General features: G+C 35.4%; 1 protein-coding gene across 21 annotated transcripts in view; it reads right to left on the bottom strand.

Moving 5' to 3' along the window:
- The window catches only part of mef2cb (myocyte enhancer factor 2cb), a 127,346-nt gene that overhangs the window by 32,819 nt on the left and 72,106 nt on the right, over positions 1-22,421 (bottom strand).

The raw sequence follows: 22,421 nt of genomic DNA on the forward strand, positions 1-22,421 counted from the left end.
TTAAAGCAAGTTGTTAAGTGACAACAAAGATATGCATACAGGAAAGGCCAACCTAAAATGTAAACATTAATATTTAACCAAGTCTGGGTTCAAAAAGAGACACGTTTCTATACAGTGTGTGATTTCATCAGACAAGGTCAGATCTACTGCCACTGACCACAGCAGAGTCACGCTCTTTAAAATAGATTAACAGAAAGACAACAAAGCTAACCAAAGAAACCATAACGGAAAAAAAATGTTATACAGCTTAAAATGTGTGTAAGCAAACAAGTAAACGCAGCAGTCAAAGAAAGAACTGAGCTCCTCCTGATGGATTAAAGCAGCAGTTTCTCTCTCTGCCACCTGATGGCCACCTTTTAGTAGGAATGAGATCTTTCTCTCACAGTAAAGTCAATGTACAGTATGAGAAAGTGTCCGTACAATGGTAAATGCTTGTTTTGCATATGAACAGTTATAAAAGCTATATAAAGCAAACAATAATTAAAGATTCTGCCATCTTAAAGAGATAGTTCAGCTAAATGGAAAAACCTGTCATTATTTACTCAATATCCCTTTATTCTAAACCTGTTTGACATTCTTTTATCTTTTAAAAGCATTTTAAGAACAATGAAAAGCTGTAGCCATTAACTTTCATTGTATTTTGTTCCCTACCAGAAGAAAATATTTTCTACATTCTTAAAAATATCTTCTTTTGTGCAATAGTATAAAAATAAACTCAAATAAGTAAAAAAAAAAAACACCTGACTGTGAGTAAATGGTTAGCAAATTTCCATTTTCATTTCCAACCTCTATAGGTGATGAAAAATAGCGCAAATTCAGCGAGAAACGTGACTGTTTTCTGGTTAAAAAAGAAGAAAAGATGGAATAAAAGCGTGAGGCTCGCTGCCATACGATGCACCAGAGCCGCAGAAAGTCTTCAAGTGTCTGCTATGATTATGGAGGATCAGACGTCTCATCAAAGCGAAGCGCGTTCCACTATATCAACTGGCTTTAAGTGCGGCGCAGCGGATATTAGCCACCAGCTAACATATGTGACGCTCTCGCGCTCACACACAGTCCTTCTCTGCCTTCATCTGCCTGTCTGCATCAATCACGCAATAATTAATTTACTCTGTTGACGTGAGTGCTTGATGAAGACGCGCTTCTCATCCTCTTTTCTTTGCTATGACACGCTTCTGTTAGGTGTTGAGGGATTGTGAGGAGAGCGAGAGCTTTTTTCTTTAATACATATTGGAACGCTTTGAAGATGAGTGGAGGCATGGTTGTTTTCATGCAATTGAAATAGAAAATGATGGAAATTTTGGACAAATAGTGTCACTGAGTAGACAAACTAAAGAAATAAACATATATACAGTGCTCAGCATAAATGAGTACACCCCTCACAGATCTCTCTTTTAAATGTATCTTTTCTATAGGATGGCATACAATAATATATTTGTGCATATATATTTAACTACACAGTACCAAAACTAGAATTAGTTTAACAATATGTTTAGATATCACAGCCCAAAAAATCAACACACCCTTAGTATGTTTGGGAAATATATGAAATAAAATTTTAATATAATAAAATATCTAATTTAATCTAATAAAAATAAAGGAAAATAGAAATAAGAGGAGTCAAAATAAAAAAGAAATAAAAAAACATATAAATTGCATATTTTCATATAAGGGGTGACATGGTGTTTCAGGGGTTAGCACTGTTGCCTCACAGCAAGAAGGTCACTGGCTCGAGTCCCGTGTTGGTGTGTTCTTTCTTTCTTTCTTTCTTTCTTTCTTTCTTTCTTTCTTTCTTTCTTTCTTCTCTATCCATTCATCCATCCATCCATCCATCCATCCATCCATTATATATCTGTCCGTCCGTCCGTCCATCCGTCCGTCCATCTATCCATCTATCTATCTATCTATCTATCTATCTATCTATCTATCTATCTATCTATCTATCTATCTATCTATCTATCTATCTATCTATCTATCTATCTATCTATCTATCTATCTATCTATCTATCTATCTATCTATCAATATTGTTTTAGTTTTGAAAAAGGCAAAAGTAAATTAAATTTATAATTAATAATAATAATAAATTAATTAAAGCAAATACATAGACTGATGCTGCTGATGTTCTGTGTCCAAAAGGGCAGTGATAATATGCCAGTAATTATGACAGCTGAGAAACAGCCCAGACTTCAAAATCACTTCATATTAAAAAAATCAAACAATTTTACAAACGGATATAAATCTTTCTTCTCAAAATGTATTTGATTTGTATTTTATTTTTAATCTATACAGTATTAATGTCATGCCCCCCCCCCAAGAGAAACACAAAATATTGTAGCATCCCCATACAAACCTCATTAAAAATGTTAATAAATAACCAATATTTAAAAACAAAATTATTTTAAAAAGTAGAATTATATCAGCAGTAATTATAGCAATACAATAACAAAAAAACCTCTCGTTTATTAAAAAGACAAACTAACCAACTTGATAAATACCTAAATTACTACGGCTCTAAATGTGCTGCCAATCAAACCGGGCACTTCAAAAGCCATGTTTTTTTATAACGAGCAGGGTTCTAACTAAATGATAGGTTCCACTCTGACTAGCAGAGCTCAGGTTATTTCTTTGCATCAGGGTGAGGGAAGATTGCCGCGTGGATCTGAGGCAGCATAGAGAGAGTGTGAATCGGCAGAGCAGAGTACAGTGTGCTGATGGGAGGCCATGCTGGCTGAGTGAGCGCTCAAGCAGAGACCGGCAGTTTAAGACCCAGCATGAAGCTGCTGTGAACCCCCTGAAGGTCCACCGCTATGCCACTCATTCCAGATATGTGCACCTGTCAGAGGGTCCACACCTGTCACCAGCCCTCACACACACACACATACTGCTGTAGGGGGGCAGAGGTAGCCAATCACAGCGTGTCTGCCGAAGATGGCCATAAAAGGCTAAACAAACTGCTGATTCCTCAGAGAAAAAACACGCTCAGATGTTGCTCTTGCATTGCTCAGGAGGCTTAGTGGAAGTCTTGATTATATTTCTTTGAAATATCATCCTTTCTCAGCTTCAAATGTATTAAAAATAGACATGAATTAAACAGTTGTTGACATACAGTGAGACTGCAGAGCTATAAAGTTAATTATCACAGCTCAGATAAGTTGATCTTGGAAGAATTTTAATAATAAAGTGACTTTGATTGCAGACTTTTTGCATTTTATTTGATTACTGGCAATCATTATTTTTTTTCTCAGACCTTATTTAAGGGCATTGCAAAGAAATATTTGAGACTTAATGAGAAATGCCATTTAAAATGCACATATTATCTTAATGCGATATAAAGACTATAAAGTTTTATTAGAGAATTACATAATAACATAAAACGTGGCCTAAATAAAAATAAAGCAAACTATATCACGTTTAAAATGTACATATTCATATCTCTTAAATATCTCTTAAATTAAATTACATTGCATATCAATTACTGTATGTTAATTAGATCAACCAGCCACAACAGATTTGAATGGTTTCTTACAGTATGAGCAGACCTTAACCCTTTATAGGGCACTTACAGGGTAAACCTTGGAGTATTTCTGAAGGTTATTACCTTTTAAACTTTTATAACTTTAAATAAATAAATAAATAAATAATTTAAATATATAATAACAAAAGTTATAATATATACAGCACTGCTCAGTTTAACATCTATTTTTTTATATTTCATATTCATATTTCATATTTTTTTAAGAAACTTATTTGCAGCATTTATTAAATGTAAAAATATTGTTAAATATTTAAATAAGTTTTAAATAAATGATTTCTTATTGTATGTAGTTTCAAATATAATTATTACTCCAGTCATTATTGCTTTTATTACTATTATCATTAATAATAATAATAATAATAATAATAATAATAATAATAATAATAATAATAATAATAATAATAATAATAATAATAATAATAATAATAATAGCAATAAAATATTTCATATTACAATGATTTCTAAAAAATCATGTGACTCTTAAAACTATGAGTAATGAAGCTAAAAATTCATCTTTAAAATCACTGGAATAAATTATTAAATTAAATTATAAACTACTTATGAACAGTTATTTATAGTGCAATAACATTTCACAACTTGTACTGTATTTTTGAAAAATAAAAGGCAGCCTTAGTGAGCAAGATAACCTTATTTTAAAAGATTTAAAAACCCTACTGACCCCAAACATTTAAACGGTAGTGTACAATAATATCTACATAGAAAAATAATAATAATAAATAGAACTGAAAATAAATAAAATATACTGCAATCAATGTCAAGTTTCTATATATGGTTCCTCACATGCATAAGAATGTAGAAACAGAAGCAGATCTCTTTTTCCTCTAACGTAGGAGAGGAATCTATAAGAAAGCACCGCTATTTATGTTCCATCTAATGTCATTGCTGTCTACAAGATGCAGCCTTTAAAGAGATCCCATTAGTAACTTTTCTTTCCGTAGGGTTTATAATGACTCATAATCACTCTCGTGCTCTCCATTTCTGAAGAGAAGCAAAACACACAGCCAATGCAATTGATTTCCCAGGAAGCAACGGCAACATTCAAGCTTCCAGTTTGTCGGTCTAAAAATAAGATACAGTCGTCAACAAACACCCTGTACTTGGACCAAACAGCGAGAACATTCTGATGTCTTAATAGCTCCGCAAGATGAAAGCTGCATGATCGTCCTTCCAAAACACTATCGATGAGAACTAATCAATCGAACAAAGTGCGAAGTGGTCAGATGGGTGTGAGGGGGGGTTGATAAAAAGCTAAAGCGCACGGAGAAAGTCGATAGAAAGCTGCGGAGTGATGAGAGGCTTCTGAGAATCACGAATCGGTGGAGACAAGGAAAGGGAAAAGAGTGGGAAGGAATGTCTCCTTCGATGGTATGCTCCTAATTAAACTCCTTCATACTTCTCGTCTCTCCTGGCTCCTTCTGTCAGACCTCCTCTACAGGCTGAAGCCTAAATAATGGACCGATATCAACTATGGTGCTGTAATCAAGCCAGAAAAACTCTAGCTCGAGTAGCCAAAGATGATTCCCAACTGTCCTCACTACTGATCATTTTACTCTGGCCTCTTTTTTATTAAAAAAAAAAAATCTGAACAGTGTCCAGTGCTCATTTAGACATGTAGTTAAAACCAGGCCAGACTGATGAGTGATTCTGACCCAGACAGACCTCATGGTTTACTTTCCGGTTGTGGAATGGCGAGGACTGGTTTGATTCAGCCATTGGATATGAGTCTATTGGACATGCTTTATTTATATGACAACAAATACAAAAATTCAAGTCTTCTTTCTTGTTTTTAAAAGCTATGTAGGAGTGCTTGATTGACCGTATTGTAATCCTTATCATTAATTCGGCTTCTTTTGACTAAGTGTAATCATCGGCCTGTTGGTTATTAATCCTGAAAATATTTGACATTTCCGTAATCTTGCACTGGCAACAAGCCTCAACAAGCTTTCATGCTTGGGGTTGCCAGATGTAAAGAGTTTAAATCCTCCGATCAGAGCTAATCTACTAAATAGATACAATTTCTGTTTTACTCTGCACTGCAGAAAACCCCTACATTTTGAATTCTCTGCAAGGCGGTTGGTCCAACTTATGTGCAGTTTGGCATGCATCAAGCCCAGACGTTCCTGAAGAAGCTTTTATATGTAATGTGTGTATTCATATAACAAATTTATTACATCTAGTCGTTTGCAATCATGAGGGCTGTCTCTCCACTCCACCACCAATGTGCAGCATCCACTTGAATGATGCGACAGCAGCCACAGGACAACAACGCCAGTGGGCTCATCACACACCAGCTACTGGTGGAGTGGAGAGACAGTGATAGAGCCAATTCGGTGGATGGGGATGTTGGGGAGGCCATGATGGGTAGGGGCTGATGAAGGGACTTTGGCCAGGACACTGGGGTTACACCCCTGCTCTTTACGAAAAGTGCCATGGGATTTTTAATGACCACAGAGAGTCAGAACCTTGGTTTATCATCCGAAAGACGGTGCTCACTGACAGTATGGTGTCAAATACATGTTTACAAAGGGCTTTAATACTTTAGAAAAATCGTGATCGCAATATACATGCTAATATGTGATGGCCAGAAATCTATTCATTTTGTTAATAAATTGTTAAAATACTGATGTCTGTGATGCAGCAAGTCCAGAGACTGATGCATACAGCACGATTTTATATAAAATATTAATTTATACACTTTTGATGTGTGATTTGAATGATTGGACCCAGAAACTGTATTCCATATGTCTCTACTTTACAAGCGAATTCGCCAACTTATTAATTGGTCACACATTTATTGAGATTCTACCTTTACAGTATCTAACAATTGTGTTCCTCTCTTGAGAGAAACAACTTAAAGTTTAACATTACATGATTTACATTAGTTTCCATATGGCCATACAATACACTATTGCTATAGTCTTTTAGGATTAGTTCACCCAAAAAAATTTAAATTATGAAATTAATTACTCATAACACAAATGAAGATATTTTAAATAAAAGAAACAAGTGTTTTTTTCAGTTGGGTTTTATTTTATTTAACTCTATTTTTATATATTTGTGAAATTAAAAAAGCTTATGTATTATGTTACATTTTTATAGTGTTTGATGTTATTTTTATCTTCTTGTTCATTCTGATGCAACGTAATTTCGTTCTGCATTACAATTTATTGTGATGTTTTAAAATAAAGGAAAAAAAATAAAGGAAACTAAAACTGGAAAACTGAAACTGTGATTTACAGTTCTTTAGTGCTAAACATTTAATCCCAGAGTTTTATATGATTATAGTTGAACAACTGAAGTCACATGTTTAAAAGTTAACTTTTTTTATTTATTTATGAAAAAACGGTGGCTCAGTGGTTAGCACTGATGCCTTACAGCACGAAGGTCACTTGTTCAAGTCCCGGCTGGGCTAGCTGGTGTTTTTGTGTGGAGTTTGCATGGGTGTCCTGGGGTGCTCTGCTTTCCCCCAAAGTCCAAACACATGCATTATAGGTGAATTGGGTAAAATAATTGGCTGTAGTCTGAGTGTGTGTGTGTGTGTAAATTTGAAAGTATGAGTATTTACTGGTACTGGGGTGCAGTTGGAAAGGCACCCGGTGCATAAAACATATGCCAGAGTAGTAGGCGGTTCATTCCGCTGTGGTGACCACTGGTAAATAAAGGAATAAACCAAAGGAAAATGAATGAATGAAATGTATTTATGTATTTAATGGGCAATGGATGTCTCATGACCATTGCTTTATTGGAGCTCATGGAATTCATCTAAATATTTTAAGATGTGTTTCATACAAAACAAAGGACTAGAATGACATGAGAGGGAGTAATTAATAACATAATTTTCACTTTTTGAGTGACCCATTCCTTTTTAATTTATATGTTTCTCAGAAAGTAAGCATGTTTTTTAGTGCCACTCACTTGACGCTTCTCAATAGATAGATTGTCCACAAAATGTCTAAAAAGCAACATAATATAATTTTTCCATGTAACAATACTTGAGTGAAAAGTCAACTGGAAAATTAGAAAAAAGTGCACTAAAAATCAAACTTTTCCCTGTTACTAGGGGGTCCAGGCGGGACATCTACATTCGCTTTCATTAGCTCCCGTTAGCGGTTCACAAAAGAAGCCATAATTTCACACAGAGTTCTATTTTGGCAGCTCAGTGGCTCTCCCCTTGCTCAGCACATGTCCAAGTGTTTTTTTTCCACTTTTTTTTCTCTCTTACGCAGATCCGCAACAAAGCCGCGAACTCCAAGGTGGTCCCATTAGGCCAGCAAAGATGACTTCATGCACCTCGCCAGTCACGCCTCCACCATGTGTGTGAGTTAGAGTTCATTACTGTGAATGGTCGTACGCACTTCTTGCTTCAACAGAGTGAATGGAGGTCAACGACAGACACGCACACCATTCGAAATCACTCTGCATATGGCCTCGCTAAAACTCTGGGCTTTTGATATGGTACATTTGGAGGGAGGGGGGGACCGCAGAGCTCCCGTTGAACAGATCTTTCGGGGAGAGAGCCAGTCTGTCTTGACCTTATTGGAAGCATATGGGTGGAGAGAAAGCAGGGAAGCCACCGTTTCATTAAGTGTGGTTTGAACATGCTACGACAGTGTTTTGAGACACGAATGCAGATGACATGAGACGTGGCCTCCATATGTGGCTGTCTGTGTGTGGATGCATACGGTATAATAGTAGTGTGAGCTGGTGCATCATAGAAGACCGTCCGTCTTTGATGTAAACCATCAGCCTTTGGAAGTGGGCATCTCTTACCTCCTAAAACCAGCTACTTTACTGTAATTTGTGTACTTTGAGCCACAAATTTGTGCCCTTCCCCCTTCTACACTGTAATCAAGCATCAAAGAAATAAAACCGTATGGTTACCTCCATTCCATAGAAAGGTAATATTAGATTTTTTTTAATTCATTCATTTTTTCTTCGACTTAAGTCACATTATTACTTAGAGGTCACAGCAGCGGAGCAAACCACCAACTTATCCAACATATGTTCTACACAGTGGATGCCCTTTCAGCTGCAACCCTGTACTGGTAAATATATATTTAAAATTATTTGATTTATTTTTGTTGCAATAGTTAATTAACGCTAACATGTCATGCACATTGGTTTGCATATAAATCAGCCTTAAGGGCGATTACACAAAGATTCACTAGTTCACTTGAGTGTGCAATTGTGAGGTCATCATACTGTTTGCAGAGGTTCACTTTGGGTGCGCGTGACATGCTTTTGGCTGGTGGAGCACATTTAATTTTTAAGAGACTCGAGCAAACAGTTTGATTGGTGCCAGATTTAATTTGAGTTGAATATGATTTACTTTGAAGAGATTTTGTCTGAAACAGGTACAACTGTACAGACACCTTTATGATCCGTTCATGCATAGGAATAACCAGATGACCAATAATTCTTGGCTAGAAATTGCAACAGCCTTGGAAAAACAGGGTTTTTGTTAAAATTTTTAGAAAAACTTGAGGGATAAGCTTGTTAAAACCAAAAATAGAGGCAAAAGTGGAGACCCATGGGGTTTTAATACACAATTAAAGAATTTTTTTTTTCCACCGTTCATAGGTTTTACACTGATATATATGTTACAATTTTCATTTTAAATCAATTTAATCGATACAAAACTAAAAAGAAGTAGCAAATTATTTCTTTGATAACTGGAAAAGAATATTTGAACCTATCATGTTACAAACGTTACTATATTTTAGTAAGTGTATTTCTTTTTTTTTCTTTTTTTTATTCTTGCCTTTGCCAAAATATTTGGAGAGGTACCCATGTTCTGTTGTCATTGATATTTAACTTTAATAGGTAGAACTGTCTAAGATGAATGAAAGTAAGTGGTGCATCAAAGTTTGATTTAATTTTTTTTAAATGGTTATAAAAATCTTTATAATCATTAAAATAAATAATAAAAATTGTTAGTTTAAAAAACTTTAACGATATTAAATGTTATAACATAGTTCTGGAAACTTCCTACTTCTCTGTTTAACCATCTGATTTTAAGGTCGCTTTCTTTTTTGACCACCCCCTGTCGTGTTAAAGAATATCACAACGGCAAATGCATCAAGTATAAAGCCTCATCCATTTTGTGATTTTCACTCAGCGAAATCCGCAACATGGCACCAGGTGATTATTATTATATACTAAAATCCAAATCCAAGGGCGATGCAGTGGCGCAGTAGGTAGTGCTGTCGCCTCACAACAAGAAGGTCGCTGGTTCGAGCCTCGGCCTGGTCAGTTGGCGTTTCTGTCTGGAGTTTGCATGTTCTCCCTGCATTCGCATTGTTTCCCTCCGGGTGCTCCGGTTTCCCCCACAGTCTAAAGACATGCAGTACAGGTGAATTGGGTAGGCTAAATTGTCCGTAATGTATGAGTTTGAATGAGTGTGTATGGATGTTTCCCAGTAATGGGTTGCAGCTGCGTAAAACGTGGTGGATAAGTTGGCGGTTTATTCTGCTGTGGCGACCCCGGATTAATAAAGAAACAAAGCCGAAAAGAAAATAAATGAATGAATGAATGAATGAAATCCAAATCCTCAAAAGGAATCCAATTAGGGCAACCGAAGCCAGAAACACTTTTCAAAATACATTATAATTTGAACATTATATTTTGAACAGTACGCTTATGTTAGCCTGTTTTTTCATTATCTAGAGGTCTCCATAATCTTAGACCAGCCCGTATCCTGAGCAGTTTTAACGTTGAGCCTTTTTTCCTTCATTTTTGTCAATTAGTGAAGTTTGTTCCTCGTCACAGTCGCCGCTTGGTTTGGAACTTGTAGAGCAGCGCATCGATTGGGTTTGCTCTTCAGTGTTTGGACTTTCAGCACTGAAAATTAAACCACACTGAACTGAACTGAACTGAACTGAACTTCAACTCTGAAAACTGGACTGACACAGTTTTAGTTAACTAGAACTTCTATGTTAAACTGCTTTGACAAAATCTACATAGTAAAAGGGCTACAGAAATAAAGATGAGTAAAAGCTATTTAAAGAAATACAGCCACACTTTATTTTAAAGTACAATTCTTGCTATTAACAAACCATTAACAAAGACTTTTAGCTCAATCAATATTCATTCGCTGTTTATTTTATTAGTAAGTAAGCTAGTTGAGTTTAGGTATTAAGGATGTAAAATTAGATCCTAAGTATTGAAAAACATGATAATAATAATCATATAATAAGCCAGTTAACAGTGGGAATTAGTACTTAAACTAAACTGTTAACATTTTTTTTCACTAATAATTGCAGCATATTTGAACATAAGTATCATTATTTTGAATGACTTTCAGCAACTATTACATTATGCCGCTTTCTTTGTTGTTCCGTATATACATCTATCAATTTTTTTCATTGAAAAGCTTTCAGCTCTAACAGTTGCAGTGTGTTTTCATGACACAATGAACTCTTCTATCTCAACCGATCAAGGAAAATTTGATTTCTCATGATTACAGTAAGTAATGGATATGTAATATTATACCTTGAGTGTCTAATTACAGCCTGGAATGGATGAAGACTGAGAAAATCCAAATCCACTTAAAATCCTCTATATTTAGGCACTTCTAAAATTAAACCCATTGCCAATACAAAGGAATAACGTGATGTAACAAATAAAGTGCAGTTCAAAGAAGAAAAAAAACAACAACAAAAAAAACAATATCAACATAGCTGTTCTGAAGACTACAGCTGTTACTCAAGGAAACATTGTCCTTCAGGACGAAAAACTAGAAAAACATGATATGTTTGTGTCCTGCTCAATAATGCCACTCTATTGAACATTTGTGCCATGTTTTTCAGCTTCTGGTACATGACCGTAAAGCGTGTCATCTCATCTTCTCCCTCCACGGCTGTTAGTAAGACAGACAGACGAGTCATTCATATGACCTAATGGAGCATCCCATACATGCGTACAATGACACTCAGTCAAGCTAAATAAAGGGGTGCTTATACCATCGCCATCTTTTCATTTGAAATGCGCTGGTTATGTCTCTATGTCTTGTTTTATTTCTAGAGAGACTGAAGGACACCTAACACATGTGTGCGCACACACATTATGTTCAAAGAGCCTAAATTCTTGATTTTTGAACACACACATACGCACACGCACAGACATCAGTTATCAGCCTTTGTCTGTAGGGGTTCTTATCATGCAGCTGCATTACAGGAAGGGGCAGAGGGTTTTGAGGAACAATGCGCAGGCACCTGACCTCTTTGGCATGACCTTGTGTTTCCACACCCTTCGGGCCCTGTGGGAGGGGACACTGCCATCTACACCCACAGACAGAAATAGATCGCTCGTTTTTTCACTGGCAGAACAAGGGGCGGCCAGAGAGGACAGTCTTGTTTCTTTGTATCTTAAGCGCTGATGTCATGCGTTGCACTGATTTAAGAGTTGTTACATCAGTTTCAACTTATGATCAACTCACTTGCATCCATTTGTACATTGTAAAAATACCAGTTGCCTTAGTTTTTTAAGCTGAATTAAATTAACCCAAAGAGTCCATTGAACTTATATTATGTTAAACTTACTTAAAACAGTTTGCGTGAATTATAAAATTAAGTTAGAACATGCTTTAGAATTTAGTCAGAACTTGGATTAACTCAAGGTAGAACTTGAATTAATATGTTACAATGAACTAAAAAAACATAAGAATCAGGACTAATTGATCATATCTATTTAAACAGTGTACTTGCAAAATTATATTGTTACTGCGTAGTTTTTAAAAGTTTGCGTTAGTCCCCAAAAAATCAGTTTACATATAAATAAATGGCCTAACAATATTAAGCAGTTTTCAGTTTTGAGCTCAAATCAGATGTGAGTTGAAATCAGTGTTGTGTTAAACACCCACTTAAAGTCAACATGAAATGAAAACAAAATAAAACTTTTTAAAAGTTTTTGTGGAATTAATGTACTATTTATTATAAAACATTTATCCATGCATGTTGTCATTTTTTTCATGTGCCCTAAAAACTTTTGCAGATTAAAACTTGTAAATAAAAACGTCCAAATCTCTTCTTTTCTCTAATAATGTGCTTATTGACATGAGGGTTCTACCAATAAAAAGGTAAATAAAAACAAACACATTCGACCCTACAATTTCTGACAGCACAACACAGTCACCTCACAGCAAGGAGGCAGCTGGTTTGGGTCCCTGCTGGGCTAGTTGGGGTTTCTGTGTGGAGTTTGTGTGTTATCCCCACGTTGGCGTGGGTTTTCTCCAGGTGCTCCTCATTTTTAAGGAGATGTTACGAAACACCAACATGGTGTGGCTAAGTATCAACTTCGGCCTTGGAAGCAAGTAAGTAAATAAGTAATTTCTAATGGAGAATATCAGAAGAGTACATACTGGGATATTGAGAAAGATTTGTGAACTGGGGCTTAATCTCAGGATGTCTGAAGTGCAATGACACTACTCATGAAACTATAGAAAAAAACGGCTGGCACCAACTGACTACCATACTAGGGGAACAAAATACTATGTATTAGGGTTGCACAATATATCGATATTGCAATGTGATAATTTGCAATACTCATCGCAGGATATATGCAATGTTGTGTTTGTGTTAGAATTGATCATTTGCATGTGCTTTTGTTGCCTCTGATTATATAATGACTTTAACAGCATTCAGGCATTTGAAATAGTACCATTTGTGACCTTAACAACGATTCATTTTATTGAATTATTTATAAACGTCATTTCAATTGTATCATTTTTTTTTTATTGTATTTATATGTTTGCATGAAAATACTACACATTTGCATATAGAAATCTGGTGAAATTGTTTTCATATCACAATATTCATTCATTCATTTTCCTTCAGCTCATTCTCTTTATTCATTAGAGGTCACCACAGCGGAATGAAAATAAAATAAAAAAACATCGCAATGCTAGAATTTTTTAATATCGTGCAGCCCTACTATGTAAGTCAATGAGTGGACCACATTTTAAAGTAGTGAAGGTTGATCAAATGATGATTGAATTAAACATTTGGGTGAAATGTCACTTTAACAAAAGGCAATGTGGACATTTATAATTGTAATACACAATAGTGCCAAATGAACCAGAATCAGCTTACTTCCTCACTGCGATTATCAGATATAATTACAAAAAAAATTTCCAAGCCATTCCTTAAAACCTAAATATGCTTAAGAGTATGTATGGATGTGCTAAGCACTTGAAAGGCCACTCTGTTCTGTTAAACTACGCATGAAACGCTCTTCAGAGACTTCCTAAGCAAATAAATAATAAATAAATCTTTTATCCCGTGGATCAAATGTTAGTTGGCACCCCCAGGTCTGGTGGTTAGGGGGGGCGGGGGGCACAGTCCAAGGGCAGCGGTTCAATGAGCCGTTGAATGAACAGAGTCTTGCTTACTCACCCTGCCTCTCCACGCCTATTCTTCTCCATTCGCCTCGCCAGCGCAATAAGCCAAGTGCTAAATATAGCAACACACTGCACTATTTTTAGCCCACTACCATTTTTTTTGAGACATTTATTAGGGGAAGGATACTAAAAAAAAACCTCACACACAGTCCCACATCACACACGCACACACAAATGGAGGGAGGAAGGGGGAAAGGGAGGGGGCTGCTAATTTGGACTCATCTGAAATGCACTGGTTTTTAAAAGTGTTGCCGTTGGACGCTTTGCAGCTGTTTCCAATCAGAGGGAAGTGTAGAGAAAACACGAGAGAGAAAAAGAGGGAAAGAGAATGAGAGGCAGAACAAATAAATGCTCTCGTCCACATCCAGCTGCCATGTGGCTGAAGTTCAACAAGTTGTTCTGAGGCTGCGGGGTCAACAGGCTCAGGACGGGGGCTGCTTTTCGCTTTAGTGACGGATGAGGTCTGCTGTGAAGGCTGGAGAGAGGTCTCACACACGTGCCACATTTTGTAGGGAGTTTTCGCCATGTCGGGGATCTGTGTTTAAATGTATGACGGCGGTGTGATAAAAATGAAACGTTTCAGCTTACAGTTTTGAAAGAATTTGTGTGTCAGATAAGAACACTGCCAAGTTGGCCCATTCAAGCAGATCTACTGAAATTTAGTGAAGTCACTTTGAAAAGAAACACTATGTACATGTGCATATTTGGTCCTGTCCTCCAGTAGTTCTAGACACTTTTTTAAGCAGATCCCTAGTTGAATCTTCTGTTTTTTTTAAATTAATTTGTTATTTTTACATATTTTTAAATGCTCAAAAAATATAATTCCATGCAATAAAGGTTAGTCTAATTTTCACTTTTGTGTCATCAAGTTCATGATTTGTACAAAAACTGCAGACACCCTGAAGGAAAATGAAAATTAGATTTTGAAATTTGTTCAATGCTGGAGTTACTCCAGGTTTTCATACGTATTTATTATTAAAAACATGGTATAATTAGCTGTCAATAATTAGTTTTATTATCAAACTAATATCTGTTTGGTTACCCTGATGAAGGCAAGTGTTTGCCAAAATGCTTAGGTGCAGTTTTATGGACTAGCCAAACCAGTAAAGGCTTTGTATTATTTTTTATTTGTTTTTACACAATTTTGAGTGCCTTGGACTGACTTTTGCTGATTATTTTGATGAATCCCTTACCCAAAGAGCACCGACACACATTAATTAAGCCACTCCTGAACACTTTTTGTTTGATTTTGGATTGATAGCTGTTGATTTGTACTTGTGGCCATCAAACTAAAAATGTCACTGCTGTCTAAAACTAGTTTAATATTTGAAGACTTAAAAAAGAAACTAAAAGCATTCTGCAATAATTGTATATTTTAAATATATATTAATTAACTCTATATGTACACATACATACACTAGGGTTAAAATATTTTGGATTTTTGGGAAAAGTTTTTGAAAGAAATGCTCTACAAAGCTGCATTTGTTATACAGAAATACATTAAAAAAGTAATACATCTTTACTTTAATAGATTTTAAAATACTATCATTTGGTACCTTTAATGCATTTTGTAGAATTTAAGTAGCATTTTATCTACATGGTTCAGGTTAGTGTTAGTGTAAGTTGACATGTACTTTTTTAATGTTCAATGTCTGTTGAAAGAGCATTTCAACAGGTTTAAAGCAGACAGTCTACTAATACTCAAAAGAGTAGCAAGTAATTGGCATGTAGTTGCAACTTTTAGTCAACAAAATATGCTATAAGGTCCATCAAAATAAAGTGTTACCAATACAACTTATTGGTAATGTCATTGTCATTAATTGGCAATGTCATTAATTTACAAATTACATACATGTATTTACATATTTGCTGATTTTTACTATTATAATAAATAGTATTTTTTGTTGTGGAAAACAATACATCAGGATTCATTTATGACTTGGATAGTTCCTAAAACTATATTCAGTTGGAATAAAAATCTTCGGAAACATTTAACTGTAAATTTAACCATGATTAGAAAATTAAAATGAATTTCTGAAAATATATATATATATAAAAAAAAATAATAATAATAATAAATTATTTTAATTTCCCAGTTTTCCCAGTATTGGGTTGCAGCTAGAAGGGCATCTGCTGCGTAGAACATATTCTGGATAAGTTGCTGGTTCATTCCCCTGTGGCGACCCCAGATTAATAAAGGGACTAAGCCGAAAAGAAAATAAATGAATGAACGAATGATAACTACAAGAATGGTAGTAGATATATCAATCCAATATGTAATCCAAATTACTGGATGTAGCCAATAGATATTTACATATTTGTAATCCATTCAGTATTATCATAAATATTTGAAAACACAGTTATGGATTTCATTATTTACCATTTCGGTGACACAGTGGCTCAGTGGTTAGCACTGTGGCCTCACAGCAAGAAGGTCACTGGTTTGAGCCCCGGCTGGGTCAGTTGGCATTTCTGTGTGGATCCTCATCCTTTGCATGCTCTAGTTTCCCCCAAGTCCAAAGACATGCGCTATAGGTAAATTGAATCAACTAAATTGGCTATATGTCTGCAAATGAATGTGTATAGGTGCTTCCCAGTACTGGGTTGCAGCTGGATGGGCATCCACTGTGTAAAACATGCCGGAAAAGTTGGCAGTTCATTCTGCTGTGGCAACCCCTGATAAATAAAGGGACTAAGCCGAAGGAAAATAAAGGTATGAATAATTACTGCAAGAATGGCAGTAGATATATCAATCCAATAAGTAATCCAAACTACTGGATGTAGTCTATTGACATTTACATATATGTAATCCATTTAGTATTATCATAATTATTTGCAAACACATATACGCAGTTACTATTAGCCCTTTCATAATATTAGTATAATGCATTATATTACATGAATAACATCCACAAAAAAAATAAATAAATAAATAAAATAAAAATAAATAAATAAAAGTTGCACCACTTTTAGATGCAATATCTCAGACTTGCATCTTATTCTTTAAGCACCAACAATCCATCATAACCAGACGCTACAGTAAATGTGCTGATGTAGCATTGTGCTCCATGTTGAAACTATGTCACCATGAAACATGCCTCGGATTTATGCAAATTAAACCTTTTATAGATCGCACATATTAAAAGCTACCAAAAAGTGTTGAAGCAATCAAGTGTTTCACAAACTGTAAGAATCATAAAGCCTCCCTTAACATGCACTATACATCCTGTTAGTGACACACAGTTCATCTCCTCTGTTGATTCTGTATGTCACGAGGTTTATTTGCTTAACCAGACAAAGCCTCTTCTGATAAAAAAAGAGCCCGAACATCAGTCAGTTTAATTACCATAAAGTTATTGACTCTTTGCGTGAGCCATTAATAGTATGCATGTGTGTGCGGTGATAGATTATGGTGGTACACAAATATTTCCCTCTATCAGATGTATGTTTGTTTGTAAGAGGACACAGTTCTGTCAGTGTGTTATGTCATAGCGGTCCTTTTGTAAGTTAAATAGATGGTCATTGAGTCCCAGCACTGAGAGAGAGAGAGAGAGAAAAACGCTTCGGGCTAATGTTCTCTCTGATCTCCGATTACTCAAAACTAGTAAGAAAGAAAAAGTCTTTTCAAAAAGACGACTGCGGGAATATTCGCCTGCTAAAGTCCTTAAGAGGAAAATATCTTTTAATTAACTCTTTACTGCCACTTTGAAGAGAAATGAAAATGAAATGCAGTTAATTAGTGTACCTAGTCCACATTAAGCATTCTCTCCAAGATGTTTAATGAACCTGTGTTGATCCTCGTTTCTTTTTTTTCCTCCTTCTACTTTAAACAGATGCGAGTTGAGAGAAGGCTGACGCTCCTCACACGTCTCGGCACACGGCAACACATATGAGGGTGAAACATCGTGAGGGAGCTTTGCCGAATCTCATTAACCAAGCAGGTAGTCATTAACAGCGTGACCTTTGGAAATAATCACCAGCCTCCCTCCCTCTCTCTCCCTCTTTCTCTCTCTCTCTCCCTCTTTGAGTTTGTCTCCACACTTCTTTCTATTGCCGATTTATTCAGAAGTTGTTGGACGGTTACAGAAGATTAAAAGGTGGATGTAGGGATAAAGCTGATCTACGATGGGTTTGGTTTGGCAAACTTTATCTCAAGTGTTTGTGTGCGGTTCACACGGCTGCGCCATGTGATTATGTGTTGATGTGTGTACGGCAAGCAGCAGCAGCAACAACAACAACAACAGGATTCTTATATTTCATGGGGTTCTTTGTATCTCAGTATCTTACAATAGCATAATAGATTTTTTTTTGTAATACACTATATTACATGACTGACTATTTAAACAGTTGAGAGCAACAATAATTTAGCCTCATGTAAAATACATATATCTTTTAAGTGATTTTTAACAGAACAAATACATTTTCACAGTATTTCCTATTTCTGTTCGGGAGAAAGTCTCTTTCTGGAGAAATTTCTTTTCATTTGGATGGAATAAAATCACTTTTATTTATTTTTAAGAAAATAAATAAATAAAAATAAACATAAATAAATAAATAAATAAATAAATAAATAAATAAATAAAACAAAACAAAACAAACAAAAATTAACAAATAATAATATCAAACAAACAAACAAACAAACAAACAAATAAATAAATAAATAAATAAATAAATAAATAAATAAATAAATAAATAAATAAAGCAGGTCAATATTATCAGCTTCTTTAAGAGGTTTCAAACAAACAATTGTTTTCCAATGACTTGCCAAATTACTTATAACTAGGCAATAACTTGCCTAGTTAACCTATTTAACATAGTTAAGCCTTTAAATTGCACTTTAAGCTGAATATTTATATCTAAATAATACTACATTACTAGTAAAATAAAATTTTATGTACTGTTATCATGACAAAGACAAAATAAATTTGTTATAATCAAAAATACATTAAATATTTACAAAAATCATTTAAAAGTTTACAGGACTAAGGGCTAATAATTTTGCCTTCAACTGCACATACACAAAAACACATTATATATTTTTATCTCATTAAAATTGTATTTATAATTAAATATTAATGCCTTTTATTATTACACAGGCAATTTGTATCAGTATAACTGATCCAAACAAAACCAGCTCAGCTGAGCTCCACACATGCTGGGAAAACTTGTCTGGCACAGTGCATTATGGGAAATCTATGCCCGTTTAAGTTTTTAATCTTCTGCCAAATAAACATTGCATTGTAACTGTGCCAACAGAAGAGAGCATTCTGACAACTAAACCATGTTGTTATGCTTTCCCCCTGCTAATCAAAAACTAAATCATTTAACCTCACACAAGCACTCCTAATTTGTTCTTTCTTCATGATTTAAGGTATAATCATCTGGACCTTCCCACCTATGTCTAGCCTTAGATAATACGGCATAGGAAGATTTGTAATGAGATTATATGTGTACGCTAAATGCAAATGGAGATTTCATTGTTTAGCCTTTTAGTTTCCAAGTCAAGTAAATTAGGAATATATTGACACTCTGATCTGTGAGATAACAAATTAAATCAGATTATTTTGTCCAGAAACTTCTTTACATCTGGAAAAATCCTAATTTACCACAACGTCTATCTGTTTATGTTTTATTAGTAATGAATTGATATTGATTTTTTCAGATCAAGTTTTTTAATTTGTTCCAGTATTTCACACATCAGGAACAGTTCATCCTGCTTATTTATGTTTCTGCTGGTAGGTTTTTGTAAACCAGAGATGCCCAAAGTAGGGCCTGCAGACAAAAGTTGGCCCATTGTAATCTTTGATTTGGCCCACCATCCTATCTGAGAGGAGAGGATGCTGGAGACAGTTGGATGCAAATGTCTTTAACATAAAGATTGTAGTTTCTAATTTGATGTAACCTTTTATTGCAGAGCTACACAGCAAAAAATAAAAAATAAAATAAAAAATAAAATAGTGTAATTCGGTTATAAAGGAGATTATTTTGTTTTCACCATAAAAGAATGATTATAAAATATAAAAAAAACTGTATTAGTTAAAATAAAGCCATGTTTTCTAGTCATTTTTACTGATAAAATGAACAAACATGCTATTTTGTTTTTCAGAATTTTTAATACACTTACAGCAAGCGATCACCCTCAAGCGATCAGCTAAACATGAGCTGTCCCAAACACTGGCGCAATCCGTTTTTTTTTCATGCTGAATAATTTACAGAAGCATGAAATAAACAAATGTCAATATTCATTAAATGGAAGTTGCTTAAAATGTGTAAATTGATGTTATATTTGTAGATTTGTGCTGCTAGTCCGCTAGTAATTCTGTGCTGTGTCTGTGGCCTCTGTTGACACTCCGTTTGCATACTTCAAAGTACAAAATCTTTGCAGTGTAGCATGTATGCTAAAACCGAAAGATCGTCCAAATAAAATCAATCAAACAAACAAACAAACAAACAAACAAACAAACAAACAAACAAACAAACAAACAAACAAACAAACAAAAAACACATTTGTCGATCACATATTTGGAAGAAAAACATCTGTATTTCTAAATTCTGCCTGATCAATTTGTGCATCTCAGTTTTTTCTTCACACTAATGTCAACCTGAAAAGGCACATGAACGAAAGAATCACTTGACCAACGAAAGCGGAGATAAAAATGGACGGAAGCAGAAAAAGAAACGGTAGACGAGCCTGTAGCCTTTTCTAAACAGAGCTAAAGAGGCTGGGCAAGACTCTCACTGCCTCTCTCCCAACAACGCTAATTATCAAGCAAAGACATGCTAATTACATGGAGCTTTATTGCTAATGTAGCGGGCTGCTCTTCAAGACGCCCACACGCTGCGCCCGGTTCCCCTGCCTCTCCTTATCCTCCCACTGCACCCCACAGGCACTCCAGGCGGAGGCAGCTATGCATTTCTGTGTTTTATCGCTGTGTGTTTTCTGTCTTTAAACAATGCTACCTCCCTTTATACATGATACGAGTCTCGCTCACACACTCACACAGTTTTAAAAGCTGAACTATGATACTGATACCACTGTGCTGAGATCCCCCTCTGGGTGGCACTTTAATTTTTTGTTAAAAAAAAAAAATAAATGAAAAATAAATAAATAAAATAATAATAATAATAATAATAATAATAATAATAATAATAATAATAATAATAATAATAATAATAATAATAATAATTTGACAGGACACATTCTAAAGTACAGGACAAATAACGTTGTATAACACCGGTATTATGTTTATGTACGAAAACCTATCTTCATTTGTGACCAATGTATTTCAGTTACTGTATAGTTCATTAGTTTGACCTCTTTGGCGCCATCTCTGTTTAAAATGTGCAATTGCATCGAATTGGGCAAGTATTTTCTTTACGTGTTCTGATTACGTTCTAGTTTAAATTTCTAGTTTGCTCCAGCTTCTGCACATGTGCAAAGATTGGCAATTATCCTACAGTTCTGTCTGGTTCTCAAATCTGATTGGCTGATAGCTTTATGATATTGCCATAGTAACAGCACTCACTACAGTTTGACAAATATTGCAGCTGTTGGACAACATTATGTGAGGCTTTTTTAGGTGAGAATGTAGTTGTTTAGATTGCAACTATGCAGTTTATTTATAAGGATAGTGCCTATATTGAATATTATAATTTCTGAGATACAGAGTGTGGGCATCCATCAGCCTTTCATCGAGCAGAGCAAAGACTGTTGTTCGCCACAATATGGCAACAAAGACCGCATAATAAACCCTTAGAGGAGAAAAGCTCTACGTCATTTCTAACTACAGCTGATCAAATCATTGTGAAACTGTTAAGTGACATTCTTCAAGTCAAACTCTTTCTTTTGTATGTTGCAGTGCTGTATTTATACCATAGTAATTGTAGTGTATTCAGTGTGAGATGGAACTCTAATCTGGTAGTGTTTGCGCTGCTCTGGCTCTTTCAGGGTTAATTATTGAGATATTCCAATTGCAACAGATAATTAAAGGTCTGTAGATTGACAGCATTTCATGCAGTTCAGCCTTATAATCCTTAAATGAGTGAGTTTTCTGCCTGTTTAAACAATGCTAGCTCTGTGTATGTATAGCACATGTTTGAGCCTGGCGTCCACAGCCGATACACATCTCTCTCACACAACTCTGGAGCTTCAGAAGCTGAACTATGGCACTGATACCCCTGTGCCGAGTTCCCCCTGCGGCCATCCGAGGCCTCGTCCCCATCCTGCCATCACAACAGGAAGTGTGCTTTGTTCCTCTTTACCTCCCACCGCCCACATCCCCTGGCCGTGATGTAACCTAGCAGCAGAAAACCGGGCCCTGCAGGAGCTCAGCACTTCAGCGTCCACAAATCCAGTTAGGGCGGCATTTTAGCCAGCTTCGAATCGATTTCTCCGACTCAGAATCTGGCAAATTGGAAAGAAACTCCACTAAAGCTGTTGCTTGGTGATGGGAGCAGTTTGACTCGCT

This window comes from Danio rerio, chromosome 5 (assembly GCF_049306965.1).
Source record: "Danio rerio strain Tuebingen ecotype United States chromosome 5, GRCz12tu, whole genome shotgun sequence".
Taxonomy (NCBI): domain Eukaryota; kingdom Metazoa; phylum Chordata; class Actinopteri; order Cypriniformes; family Danionidae; genus Danio; species Danio rerio.